This window comes from Halichoerus grypus, chromosome 6, assembly GCF_964656455.1.
Source record: "Halichoerus grypus chromosome 6, mHalGry1.hap1.1, whole genome shotgun sequence".
In the NCBI taxonomy this organism is placed as follows: Eukaryota; Metazoa; Chordata; class Mammalia; order Carnivora; family Phocidae; genus Halichoerus; species Halichoerus grypus.
Genome location: NC_135717.1, coordinates 15,073,038 through 15,087,896, shown reverse-complemented (window position 1 = coordinate 15,087,896; position 14,859 = coordinate 15,073,038). Strand labels below are relative to the sequence as shown.

General features: G+C 37.5%; 1 protein-coding gene across 2 annotated transcripts in view; it reads left to right on the top strand.

Annotated features, from left to right (window-relative positions):
* TPST1 (tyrosylprotein sulfotransferase 1) overlaps window positions 1-14,859 on the top strand; it is a 160,640-nt gene that overhangs the window by 100,966 nt on the left and 44,815 nt on the right. The window lies entirely within an intron of this gene.

Here is a 14,859-nt window from a genome sequence, read left to right as displayed (position 1 = left end):
ACACTGCATTTTAAGGGTAACTGTGACTCTTCCCAGGAATTATGGGGACAATTATTTAATCTCCTTTGTTCAATTTCTAGAAATGGTGCTTATTGTTGGGGAGATTTATTCTCATAGCTGATTACCACAAATTTGCCAGAAAAACCAGAATTATTAGTGACCTCACTTCTAGGGTTTTTTTTTTTCCCTTTGAACCTAATAGCTACTTTACTTTTAAACCTTTGTTTAAATGGGGCATGATTTCTTGATACTTGAAAACTGAACATTGGCTACATCAAAAGAATTATTAAACAGGTGTAATAAGTTACCTTCTGATTGAAAATTGCTATTAAAGTGTAATTATGGCTTTTAAAAAATAAATTATGCTCACATCTTTATAAAATATTGTTTTAGAAAAGCTGAAAACTCAAAGCTAATCTGAATATGTACCTTTCCCATGTAATTTATTTCAAATCAGAATTTTCTTTTTTTATTGTTGTAAAAGATACATAACATCAAATTTAGCATTTTGACAGTTTTTAAGTGTAGAGTTAGTGGTATTGAGTACATTCACATTGTCATGCACTGCCACCACCATCCATCTCCAAACCTTTTTCATCTTTCTAAACTGAAACTACATACTCATTACCTTTTCCCCCTCCTTCCAGCCCCTAGCAACCACAATTCTACCCTCTGTCTCTACATGCAGTCTTTTCTAAAACTGCAGTTTAAACAACACAACTATGTTAGCATAAGTTTACTGATAGGCTTGATTTCCAGATTAAAATTCCTTGCTTTTCTCAGGTATTCTCTTGCTTATGTTAGTGTCCTTCTCTCCCTACAATCTTATATCATCTCTTTATTCAGTCTTTCTTTTGATACCTTTAATTGACAAACACACTTACATTTCATGAGGTTAATTCCATGTGGATTTTTTTCTCTTATGTATTATGTACTTTAATTTTCCTTTCTCAGTTCATTAGTGGCTATATATAGGAAGAGCTAACTTCTTCTAAACCATCATATATATAGCTAGCTTTTTTATTTTTTAAATAACCTTTATTCTCTTTATGATTTCATATATACAGACATTTTATTATAAAAATATAAGGTTGGTGTATATAAGTTATAAAATTAAAAAGATGAGAAGAAAATTGACTTATGTTACCAACCATACACATGCCATTCTTTTTTTTTTTTTTTTTTTTAAAGATTTTATTTATTTATTTGAGAGAGAGAGAATGAGAGAGAGCACATGAGAGGGGGGAGGGTCAGAGGGAGAAGCAGACTCCCTGCCGAGCAGGGAGCCCGATGCGGGACTCGATCCAGGGACTCCAGGATCATGACCTGAGCCGAAGGCAGTCGCTTAACCAACTGAGCCACCCAGGCGCCCCATACACATGCCATTCTTAATATTTCAGTGGATTTCCCTTCCTTTTTTGCCTATTGTTAAACAAAGGTAAGATTGCATTGTTTTATACTCTTACTTTTGCACACACACACAATTTTGTATCCAGCCCTTTCCTTGTAATAGTCATGAGTGTGTTAGCTTATTTTTTTTTTTTTAAGATTTTATTTATTTGACAGAGAGCAGAGGCAGAGGGAGAAGCAGACTCCCCACTGAGCAGGGAGCCCAATGCAGGACTCCTGACTGAGCCACCCAGGCACCCCCGAGCATGTTGCTTTTTAAACATAATTTTTCATGGTTACATAATATATTATCATACGAGCCACCTTAAATCCTTTCTGAAACACAGTAGTAGGTCAGTAAATGAATGAACAAGTAAAATATATTTCCCTAGTATATGTTCTATAATTCATTTTATCATTTTCCTTTTGTTGCTTATAGTTTTCTGTTTGACAAATTACACTACAATGAACATCTTTGCACAAAATACATTTTAGTTTCTTTTTTTTTTAAGGGTAGACTAATGAAAGTAGAATTAAACCAGGTCCAAGTATCTGAAACTTTTTAAGTTGCTTGATATATGTTGGTAATTTCTTTTTAATCTTTTGAACTATCTGTATAATAGGTAATTTTATTTTTTATTTTTGTTAATTTTAATAGGTTTTATTGATTAATATAATTGAACATTTCCCAGTCGGTATTCATATATTCTTTTATGAACCATCTTTGAAGTTTTAAAAAAGTTCACATTCTGCTAAAGATGAAGTACACATGAGTCTAACATCCATTATCATAGTCTTTGATAATCTCTTGGTAATTGGTAATTCATAGCTTTCTCCTTTGTATAATAGTGAAATGTTTTTTATAAACCAGAAACATGTACAAATGATATGCAGAGGTTTTCCAGGCAGTAGTAGTTTTCCTGCATGCAAGTTGACTGGCTAGATTATTCTTGGCCTGCTTGAGTGGTAGGTTGGGAAGAATGCTGTGGTTTGAATCCATGTGACTAGAGAATTTGTTTCATACACCCTTGTGGCTTTTTAAAGGGTTTCTGAATGCACACTGCAGCGGGGGGGGGGGGGGGGGGGGGCGCGGGGACCTTTCCCCCCATCTCTATTTCTGAAGAGACAAATAATTTTGAGGGAAAAAAAGATAAAGTGTGAACTATAATTGCATCTTTGAGCACTTCATGATAATACATACAAGCTGACATTCTTGTTTTGTGGAGTTGGGTTTCATAGCCCTTCTTGTAATCTAAGTCCTATGTTTTTTCGAAGCTTCTTTGCTTGCAAAAACTCAGATGCTTATATATCCAGCATTGATGATTATGAAGTTTCATAAAGTAATGCTTAAAAAGTGATCTTTGATTATCAAGTGTGATGTGAGAATGGCTCCAGAGAAAGAAGGTGGCTCGGGAGATTATTCCCTTTATTCATGGGATGGGAGTGGGAAGAAATTCACATTTTGACTGGGAATATAAAATCTGAAGCTCCAGGCCTAAAAGTGCTGGTTTTCATATAATTCTGGGTAGTCTAGAAGCATTGGTGTCTGAGTCAACATATTTTGGGGACACATTACCCAATTTTGAACAGAAAATCATGTGCTTGATGGTTGCTGTGACTCAGATGGTAAATTGGAAATTAAATGCTAACATATTCCATTCTCTTTCCCATCATAGTCTCTAATTCCAAAATTGTGGCACATTTAAGTAAATAGTGCCCTCTTGGTTGCAGCCTTAGCCTTCCACTCTCCCATAGGTTTTTAATCTTTTTAGATTCACAAACCTAATTGAGAATCTGATTAAATATATGGATCCCTACCTTAGAAATAGAGACACAGAGATGCACAGAATTTTACCCACAATTTCAGTGAATTCATAGATGTCCCTGAAGCCCCTCAGATTAAGGACTTTTGTTTTGTAGTCTCCTTGATCAGGCTCATCCATTCATGTGGCTTTGATTACAGCCTATTTGCTGATGTATCTCCCTGTGGATTTCTTTCCTAGGCCCCAGGTTCCTTATTTCCAACTGTCTTTTGTATATCTACACCTACATGCTCACAAAGATTTCAAACTCAGTGACCAAAATAGAACTTACTTTCCAAACTTACTCCATTGTAGGCAGAAGCTCAATGGAAATGTTCACTAAACTGAGCAGGAATCTAGAGTAGGGGTGGAATAGGCTAGCTCATCTGTACTTGAAGCATCTGTGAGCCACTGAGCAGATGGGAGGAGCAGAGTCCTCAGGGCACTTGAGTCAAGCCAGAAAACAGTTTAAAGACCTGCTTACTAAACCTGAAGAGAGAGCTGAAAAGCAGATCAAAGTATGAATGGACTATGCAGTTGAAAACCTGAATAGACACACTAATAAAGAGCAAGTAGTCCAATGGAAAAGCAGGTATCAGGAGGGTTCTTCGAAGGCTGCAGAGCCCACCGTAGCAAGCAAGAAGGAACTTGATATAAAGCATAGGAACTATTGGTAGAAGTGTTAGATATTGTTGATTGCCTGTCCCATCTTTTCCTGTTAGTAGGAACTATGTCTTAAAAAATAAACTAAAAATTCCTGGTATTAATTTTTCTAGACTTTCTTATAGGTGGGATAAGCATGTGGCCAGTTTTTATCTAGGCAGTGCTATATAAGGAGATGTCTGTTAGGGTTTTCTGGGAGACATTTAACTTTCTGAGAAAATAAAGAATTGTATGAAGAGAGCTTATCCTTCCCTTCCTGCTTTTGAACATTGCTATGGAGGAACATCAGGGGTGGCTCTGCTGTAGCTACCCTGAGATCATAAGAGAAGATGCCACTGATCCTCGGACGATGAGAGAAGGAAGACAAAGAGCCTGGGCCCCTTGATTTCTGAGCTACTGGGCCTAGCTCGGACTGACCATCTACCTCACCTCTGTACTTACTATGTGTTTGAACTACTCTTAACCAATTATTCTGTAATTGTATCTTAACTGCTAGTGGAGTCCTATTCCTGAGTGTGTGGAGGAAACAAAGCCAACCCAGTGAGGCAAGCAGAGCGAGTCCAAGAAAGAGTCTGGCACTATTTGAAGTCCTGGTTGTCTGTGAATATCATATTCAGCTCTGCTCTTGCCACAGTTACGTGAGACATTGTCATTCACATCCAGGAAAAACCCCGCCTTGGACTCCTTTACTTTAATTGGGCTTCTGGGCCATAGTAGGAATATTACAACTAATACTGTTCTTGGTGAATGTGAAGGATGATAAATCTTAAACTATTCCTCATTTCCTTGATTTCTTGTACTCAAACTTTAGCTGTTTTAGTTAAAGGAATACTTACCACATTCTCTTAAAATTTTCATAGACCTTCAAAGCAACAACTGTAGAATTAAATTCAATTCCTTATTCCAGCTTTTTCTTCCCCCCAAGTATTTTGACTTGATTTTGAAAACAGGCAGAATTGTTTCCTTTGGGCATTTTATGAAGAATATATGAGGAGGTAGTACATTTTACCATCTCTCAGAATATACCTCAGTCTGTATTTAGATCATTTTAAGACTTTAATTATTAAACAGGTAATTACTAAATAATTGCTCTAGGCATAACACCTAGTTGCTTCAGAAGAAACAAAGACTGGCTTTGTATATAGGAGGAAGATGTGGGTAATTAGAAAAGACATGACATAGAAATAATAAGGTAATGATAAGATGACAGAAAATTTTCCACTGTGTTTTAAAGGCATAAAAACTGGTTTTAGAAACTCAGGAATTTGTCCACTGGGTCAGTCTCAAAATCCGAGACTACCCCAAGGGAATATCCACAAGATTGTGCCCTGACTCATCGTTCTAAGTCAAATCTTTGTTTCATCTTCTCTGTCACCATTTTGGCACAGTCATTCACAAATGTGTCCCAATAACTTGTGTTTTCTGCCAGAAATCCTCTTGAGGGTCATGAATTTCATGTATTCGTATTTGCTGTGTAAAGCAAATCTTCTTCTTCTTTGTCTTTTGCTTACCTAGATCAAATGTCAAAGGAGCCCCTTTGTTATGTGTACAAGCCACATCTTCCTTACTTGTGTCATTCCTGATTTAATACATTTAAATTATCTTCTTTAATAACAGTTGTCTTCACATGTGATCCTATCTGAAGGCCTATGGGGAATCCAGTCTCTTAAAAGAAGCAGGTTCCATAGTTCCTCTCATATTTCTCTTTCTGCTTTCATTAGTGAGACCATCTTTTTTTTTTTTTGTAATTAATTTCTTCTTTTTTTTAAACTTTTTTATTGTTATGTTAATCCCCATACATTACATCATTAGTTTTAGATGTAGTGTTCCATGATTCATTGTTTGTGCATAACACCCAGTGCTCCATGCAGAACGTGCCCTCTTTAATACCCATCACCAGGCTAACCCATCCTCCCACCCCCCTCCCCTCTAGAACCCTCAGTTTGTTTTTCAGAGTCCATGGTCTCTCATGGTTCATCTCCTCCTCTGATATCCCCCCCTTCATTCTTCCCCTCCTACTATCTTCTTTTTTTTTTTTTTTTTTTTTTTTTTTAGTGAGACCATCTTTTGAGGAAGAGAGAACACTTGAAGCTAAGAGGTTTGGTTGGGTAGCTATTTACAGTTTCCCTTGGAATTCTGAAGAAATCAATTCTCTTTATGTCAATTAATACCTGTTTTTAAACATTCAGAAATGATACACTAAACAATAATACCAAACTCTTAGAAAATCCATGTCTATAATGGGAATATAATAAACCAGAATAATTAGAAGTAATTTTATACCCTGAGCTCTTATTCAAGGGAAAATAAGGGAGAAGATATTTCTAGGTTAACTTAGTATCAGATTACCAGTGCCTGCAATAGCTTTGTCCAGTTACCTTTTAAAAATTCCATAAACGGGAGCCTGGGTGGCTCAGTTGGTTAAGTGTCCGACTCTTGATTTCGGCTCAGATCATGATCTCAGGGTCCTGGGATTGAGCCCTGCGTCGGGCTCCACGCTCAGTGTGGAGTCTTGAGATTTTGTTTCCCTCTGCCCCTCCCCCACGCTTGCATGCACACTCTGTTTTTCTCTCTCAAAATAAGTAAAATCTTGAAAAAATAAAATAAAAATTCTATAAAGATACTTTAATAAAGAGAAACATCATTGTAAAAGAAAGATATGAAAAAGCTTTATGCTAAAGAATGGGGAAATTTTCTAATAAGTTTATCATTGATTACATTGAGGACCACATTCATGTCACTTCCTTAAACCCAAGTTTACCAATGGTCACAAAGAAGGCATAATAAGGCTTGGACTCACCTTTACTATCCATTTGCAACTCCAGATTGGAAGAGCTGCCCTGACTAAAAAATCAAGAAGTTAGAGTTATTAGCTGGTCTGCTAAAAATCCTAACCCTATCATTTCCCCTTTCTATAGTCACTCTATCTTTCTGTATCCACTCTCAAGTCACAGCTCCAGGTAAACAACATGTCTGAAGTATAAGGAACATGTGATAAAGGGCAGAATTGATGCTACAGAGAATCAAATGAATGACATAGCACACTTGGAGTGCTCTTCTAGGATGCACAGTGAAAGGACAGAGATGGAAACGATAGGTAAAAGGGAAGTATACATACAAAAGAAAGAAAATTGGAAATTAACCAATGAATAATAGAAATCTCTAAAGGAAAAATCAGAAGAAATAGAACAGAAGCATTAATCAAGTTTGTCATTGTAGGAAAGTTTCTAAGGCTGAAAATGACCCGAAGAATAAAAAGGGCTTACTATTTTCTAAAGAACATATGAAAAAATGTCTGTACTATGTTTTGGTGGTATTTAAAAAATTTCAAAGATCCTGTGGGGGGAAAAAAAACCCTGCATATAATGAAGCAGAAAACAATGGGTTACCTACCAAAAAAAATGAAAATTATGCTGGTGGCAGAATTATCTTTTGCAATACTGGATGTTCGAAAAGAAATGGAGCAATGGTTCTTAACCTGCATGTACTTTATGGTGTCTTTGAATTCCCTGAAATAATACAAACTTATGTGTGTTGATGCAAATTGATTTTCCTGGAAATAGAATCTATATCTTTCATCATATTTTCAAGTGAAACAAAGAATCATAATGGAGCAATCTCCATAGCACTTTTTCTTTTGAAATAATTTAAAACCTAGAGAAAAGTTACAAGAGTAACACAGAGGACTCCTGTGTATCCTTTCTCAGATTCACTAATCTTTAACTTTTGGCCAAAAGTATGTCCTTCACCAACTCCCCCCGCCCTTCTTCCCTCTCTCTCTGTATGTGTATAAAATATATTTACCAGTTTTACTTTTGTCTTACCATTCTCTCATTTTACACTAACACACATATACACACTATCTTGTATTATGTTACTTATTCATTTATAATTTGAGAATTGGTTGTATACATCATGCCCCTTTGTTTTTAATATTTCTTAAAAACAAGAATATTATCTTATATAACATCAGTACAGTTTATCAAATTCAGAGAACTTCACATTGACACAATGCTTTTATCTAATTTATAGTCTGTATTTCAGTGTTGTCAATTGTCTCAATAATGTACTTTCTTGATTTTTTTCCCCCACCAGTACAGGTTTCAGTCTAAGATTACATATTGTATTCAGTTTCATGTTGTTTCAGTTTCCTTTAATCTGTAACATTTCCTCATATGTTTTCTGTCTTTCATGACATTGACATTTTTGAAGAATTCAGGCAAGTTATTTTATACAGTGCTCCTTGTTGTGGGTTTGTTTGATGTTTCCTCATGGTTAAATCAGATGGTGCATTCCCAGCAGGATACTAGATATATGGTATTGTTTCATTCTTAAGGAATCACATCTGGAGGCACATTATATCCATCTGTTCCTCCTTGGTGATGTTAATTTTTCTGTTTGTAAAGGTGTTTTTCCAGTGTCTCCACTCTGTATTTATTATTTTCTCCTTTTCATTTAAAGCAACTTTGCACTTTGAGACTGTGCAAATATTAGATGCCTGAGTGGCTCAGTCAGTTAAGTATCTGAGTCTTGATTTCCACTCAGGTCATGATCTCAGGGTCCTGGGATCGAGCCGCACACTCCACACTCAGCGTGGAATCTGCTTGATATTCTCTCTCTCCCTGTGCCCCTCCCCAGCTTGCATGAGCTCTAACTAAATAAATAAATAAAATCTTTTTCCTTAAGATTTTATTTATTTATTTGACAGAGAGACTACAAGCAGGGGGAGCGGCAGAGGGAGAGGGAGAAGCAGGCTCTCCCTGAGCGAGGAGCCAGTCGCGGGACTCAATCCCAGGACCCTGAGATCATGACCTGAGCCAAAGGCAGATGCTTAACCAGCTGAGCCACCCAGGCACCCCAATAAATAAAATCTTTTTTTTTTTAATTTTTTTATTGTTATATTAATCCCCATACATTACATCATTAGTTTTAGATGTAGTGTTCCATGATTCATTGTTTGTGCATAACACCCAGTGCTCCATGCAGAACGTGCCCTCTTTAATACCCATCACCAGGCTAACCCATCCTCCCACCCCCCTCCCCTAAAATCTTTTTTAAAAAAGACTGTGCAGGGCACCTGGGTGGCTCAGTTGGTTAAGCAACTGCCCTTGGCTCAGGTCATGATCCTGGAGTCCCAGGATTGAGTCCTGCATCGGGCTCCCTGCTCAGCAGGGAGTCTGCTTCTCCCTCTGACCCTCCCCGCTCTCATGCTCTCTCTCTCTCATTCTCTCTCTCAAATAAATAAATAAAATCTTTAAAAAAAAAAATAAAAAAATAAAGACTGTGCAAATCTTGCTTTTCACTAGACTTCACACCTTAGATTTGGCATCCATTGATAATTTTTGCTCACAGCAGTCTTTATTGTGATAGTTATGAGATGCTGGTTTGTGCAACCCTACTACTCTCTCCATTTTATAGGAGAATTATCCATGTCACAAAATTCTGCCCCGAATTGTCTTTGTTATGGTAGTGACAGGAAGCAGATGGCACACTTGCAGGAGTTTAGCTGACAAGATTTTACTGAAGGATTGATTTACTGAAATGTGGCCACGGTTAAGGAATCAACAAGGAACGATGAGGTGCCAGTAACTAGCAGCAAAGAGAAGCCATTACCACCCTCAGGCCTTCAGAGGCCATGCCGCTCGCCAGTCTGGTGAACACCGGGAGGAACTACACGTGGGTGCTCTGGCTGTAGAAGAAAGCGGCCACTGACAGCACAGAGGCAAGGTAGACGTTTTGTCTACAGCGATGGGTGATGGATTTGTCCACTTCTCCCTTAAGTTGTCAGAGTTTGCTTTGTTCTGAGGCTACTTTATTGAGAGCTTACAAATTTAGAATCATTACTGTTTCTTGGCAAATTGAGCACTTTATCATAATCTAAAGATTCTGTCATTAAAAATGCTTTTTGTCTTACGGTAGGGTTGCCAGATAAAATACAGGATAGCCAATTAAATTTGTATTTCAGATAAACAAATAATTTTTAGTGTACGTGTGTTCTGAATACATTAAAAATTATTCATTGTTTATCTGAAATACAAATTTAACTTACATAGTCCTGGGTTTTCTTTATTTTCACTAAATTTAGCATGCCTATCTTTAAAAAGATTATTTTTTTTAGTACTGATATAGCTACCCTGACTCCTTTTGGTTGTAATTTCCCTACTATTTCTTTTTCTATTTTGTAAATTTCAGCATTTCTAAGTCTTTATATTTTAATGGTTTCTTAGCCATTAGCTGGAATTGTATTTAATCTGGCCTGTTTTCTAGCAAGTTTTTTGTGGGTCTTTTTGGTGTTTCTTTTTTTTCCTTTATTTATTTATTTTCTGGGTTTTTAGCATATAATGTTTTATTGATTTCAGAGGTACAGGTCTGTGATTCATCAGTCTTATATAATACCCAGTGCTCATTACATCACATGCCCTCCTTAATGTCCATCACCCAGTTACCCCATCCCTCCATGCCCCTTCCCTCCAGCAACCCTCAGATTGTTTCCTAGAGTTAAGAGTCTCTTATGGTTTGTCTTCCTCTCTGGTTTCATCTTGTTTTATTTTTTTCCTTTCCCCTATGGTCCTCTGTTTTATTTCTTTTTTTTTTTTTTTTTTTTTTTTTTTAAAGATTTTATTTATTTATTTTAGAGAGAGAGAATGAGAGACAGAGAGCATGAGAGGGAGGAGGGTCAGAGGGAGAAGCAGACTCCCTGCTGAGCAGGGAGCCCGATGCGGGACTCGATCCCGGGACTCCAGGATCATGACCTGAGCCGAAGGCAGTTGCTTAACCAACTGAGCCACCCAGGTGCCCCCTCTGTTTTATTTCTTAAATTCCACATATCAGTAGGATCATATAATAATTGTCTTTCTCTGATTGAATTATTTCGCTTAGCATAATACCCTCTAGTTCCATCCACCTCATTGCAAATGGCAAGATTTCATTTTTTGATGTCTGCATAATATTCCATATTCATCTGTTGATGAACACCTGGTCTTCTTCCATAGTTTGGCAATTGTGGACATTGCTGCTATATATAAACATTGGGGTGCAGGTGCCCCTTCGGACCACTACATTTGTATCTTTGGGGTAATTACCCAGTAGTGCAATTGCTGGGTCATAGGGTAGCTCTATTTTTAACTTTCTGAGGAACCTCCATACTGTTTTCCAGAGTGGCTGTACCAGTTTGCATTCCCACCAACAGTGTAGGAGGGTTCCCCTTTCTCTGCATCCTCGCCAACATCTGTTGTTTTCTGACTTGTTAATTTTAGCCATTCTGACTGGTGTGAGGTGGCATCTCATTGAGGTTTTGATTTGTAGTTCCCTGATGCCAAGTGATGTTGAGCATTTTTTTTCATGTGTCTGTTGGCCATTTGGATGTCTTCTTTGCAGAAGTGTCTGTTCATGTCTTCTGCCTATTTCTTCACTGGTTATTTGTTCTTTGGGTGTTGAGTTTGATAAGTTCTTTATAGATTTTGGATACTAGCCCTTTATCTGATAAGATATTTGAAAATATCTTTTCCCATTCTGTTGGTGGTCTTTTGGTTTTGTCAGCTGTTTCCTTTGCTGTGCAAAACTTTTTATCTTGATGAAGTCCCAATAGTTCATTTTTACTTTTGTTTCCCTTGCCTTTGGAGACATGTCTAGCAAGAAGTTACTGTGGCTGAAGTCAAAGAGGTTGCTCTGTGTTCTCCTCTAGGATTTTGATGGATTCTTGTCTCACATGTAGGTCTTTCATCCATTTTGAGTCTATTTTTGTGTATGGTGTGAGGAAATGGTCCAGTTTCATTCTTCTGCATGTGGCTGTCCAATCTTCTGAACACCATTTGTTGAAGAGACTGTCTTTTTTCCATTGGATATTCTTTCCTGCTTTGTTGAAGATTAGTTGACCATCGAGTTGAGGGTCCCTATCTGGGTTCTCTGTTCTGTTCCATTGATCTACGTGTCAGTTTTTGTGCCCGTACCATACTGTCTTGATGGTTACACCTTTGTAATAGAGCTTGAAGTCCAGAATTGTGATGCCACCAGCTTTGATTTTCTTTTTCAACATTCCTTTAGCTATTCAGAGTCTTTTCTGCTTCCATACATATTTTAAGATTATTTGTTCCAGTTCTGTGAAAAAAAAGTTGATGGTATTTTGATAGGGATTGCATTGAATGTGTAGATTGCTCTAGGTAGCATAGACATTTTAACAATATTTGTTCTTCCAATCCATGAGCACGGAGTGTTTTCCCATTCCTTTGTGTCTTTCTCAATTTCTTTCTTTTTTTAAAAGGTTTTTTTTTTTATTTGACAGAGAGAGACACAGCAAGAGAGGGAACACAAGCAGGGGGAGTGGGAGAGGGAGAAGCAGGCCTCCCGCTGAGCAGGGAGCCTGATGCAGGGCTCAATCCCAGGACTCTGGGATCATGACCTGAGCCGAAGGCAGACGCTTAATGACTGAGCCACTCAGGCGCCTCTGTTCCTTAATTTCTTTCATGAGTATTCTACAGTTTTCTGAGTACAGATCCTTTGCCTCTTTGGTTAGATTTATTCCTAGGTATCTTATGGTTTTGGGTACAATTGTAAATGGGATCGACTCCTTTATTTCTCTTTCTTCTGTCTCATTGTCTGTCTATAGAAATGCAACTGATTTCTGTGCATTGATTTTATATCCTGCCACTTTGCTGAATTCCTGTATGAGTTCTAGCAATTTTGGGGTGGAGTCTCTTGGGTTTTCCACATAGAGTATCATGTCATCTGCAAAGAGTGAGAGTTTGACTTCTGCTTTGCCACTTTGACTGCCTTTTATTTCTTTTTGTTGTCTGATTGCTGAGGCTAGGACTTCTAGTACTGTGTTGAACAGCAGTGGTGACAGTAGACATCCTTTCCCTGTTCCTGACCTTAGGGGAAAAGCTCTCCATTTTTCCCCATTGAGAATGATATTTGCTGTGTGTTTTTCGTAGACGGCTTTTATGATATTGAGATATGTTCCCTCTATCCCTACACTGTGAGGAGTTTTAATCAAGAAAGGATGCTCTACTTTGTCAATGCTTTTTCTGCACCTGTTGAGAGGATCATATGGTTCTTGTCCTTTCTTTTATTTATGTAGTGTATCACATTGATTTGCAGATGTTGAACCACGCTTGCATCCCAGAAACAAGTCCTGCTTGGTCGTGATGAATAATCCTTTTAATGTACTGTTGGATCCTGTTGGCTAGTATTTTGGTGAGAATTTTTGCATCCATGTTCATCAGGGATATTGGTCTGTAATTCTCCTTTTTGGTGGGGTGTCTGTCTGGTTTTGGGATCAGGGTAATGCTGGCCTCATAGAACGAGTTTGGAAGTTTTCCTTACATTTCTATTTTTGAAACAGCTCCAGAAGAATAGGTATTAATTCTTCTTTAAATGTTTGGCAGAATTCCCCTGGGAAGCCATCCAGCCCTGGGCTCTTGTTTCTTGGGAGATTTTTGATTACTGCTTCAGTTTTTTTGCTGGTTACAGGTCTGTTCAGGTTTTCTATTTCTTCCTGTTTCAGTTTGGGTAGTTTAGATGTCTCCAGGAATGCATCCATTTCTTCCAGATTGTCTAATTTGTTGGCATATAGTTGCTCATAATATGTTCTTATAATTGTTTGTATTTCTTCAGTGTTGGTTGTGATCTGTCCTCTTTCATTCATGATTTTATTTATTTGGGTCCTTTCCCTTTTCTTTTTGATAAGTCTGGCCAGGGGTTTATCAACCTTATTAATTCTTACAAAGACCAGCTTCTAGTTTCATTGATCTTTTCTACTGTTCTTTTGGTTTCTATTTCATTGATTTCTACTCTAATCTTTATTATTTCTCTTCTCCTGCTGGGTTTAGGCTTTATTTGCTGTTCTTTCTCCAGCTCCTTTAGGTTTAAGTTTAGGTTGTGTATTTGAGACCTTTCTTGTTTCTTGAGAAAGGCTTGTATTGCTGTATACTTCTCTCTTAGGACTGCTTTTGCTGAATCCCAAAGATTTTGAACAGGTGTGTTTTCATTTTCATTTGTTTCCATGAATTTAATTCTTCTTTAATTTCCTGGTTGACCGATTCATTCTTTAGTAGGATGCCTTTTAGCCTCCAGGTATTTGAGTTCTTTCCGAATTTCCTCTTATGATTGAGTTCCAGTTTCAAAGCATGCGGTCCGAAAATATTCAGGGAATGATCCCAGTCTCTCAGTACTGGTTGAGACCTGATTTGTGACCCAGTGTGTGATCTATTCTGGAGAATGTTCAGTGTGCGCTTGAGAAGAAGTATGTTCTGTTGCTTTAAGATGGAATGTTCTGAATATATCTGTGAAGTCCATTTGGTCCTGTGTGTCATCCAAAGCCTTTATTTCCTTATTGATCTTCTGCTTAGGTGTTCTGTCCATTGCAGTGAGGGGGTGTTAAAGTCCCCTACTATTATTGTGTTATTATCGATGTGTTTCTTTGATTTTGTTATTAATTGGCTCATATAATTAGCTGCTCCCATGTTAGGGGCATAAATATTTACAGTTGTTAGATCTTCTTGTTGGATATACCCTTTAATTATGATATAGTTTCCTTCCTCGTCTCTTATTACAGTCTTTGGTTTAAAATCTAATTTGTCTGATATAAGGATTGACACCCAGCTTTCTTTTTATGGCCATTACCATGGTAAATGGTTTTCCACCCCTTCACTTTAAATCTGAAGGTGTCTTTGGGTCTAAAATGAGTCTCTTGCAGACAGCATATTGATGGGTTACTTTTTTATCCAATCTGATACCCTGTGTCTTTTGACTGGGACATTTAGCCCATTTACATTCAGAGTAACTTGACAGATATGAATTTAGTGCCATTGTATTACCTGTAAAGTGACTCTTACTGTATATTGTCTCTGTTCCTTTCTGGTCTATGTTACTTTTAGGCTCTCTCTTCGCTTAGAGGATCCCTTTTAATATTTCTTGTAGGGCTGGTTTGGTGATTACAAATTCTTCTGGTTTCTGTTTGTCCTGAAAACTTTTTATCACTCCTATTTTGAATGACATCCTAGCTGAA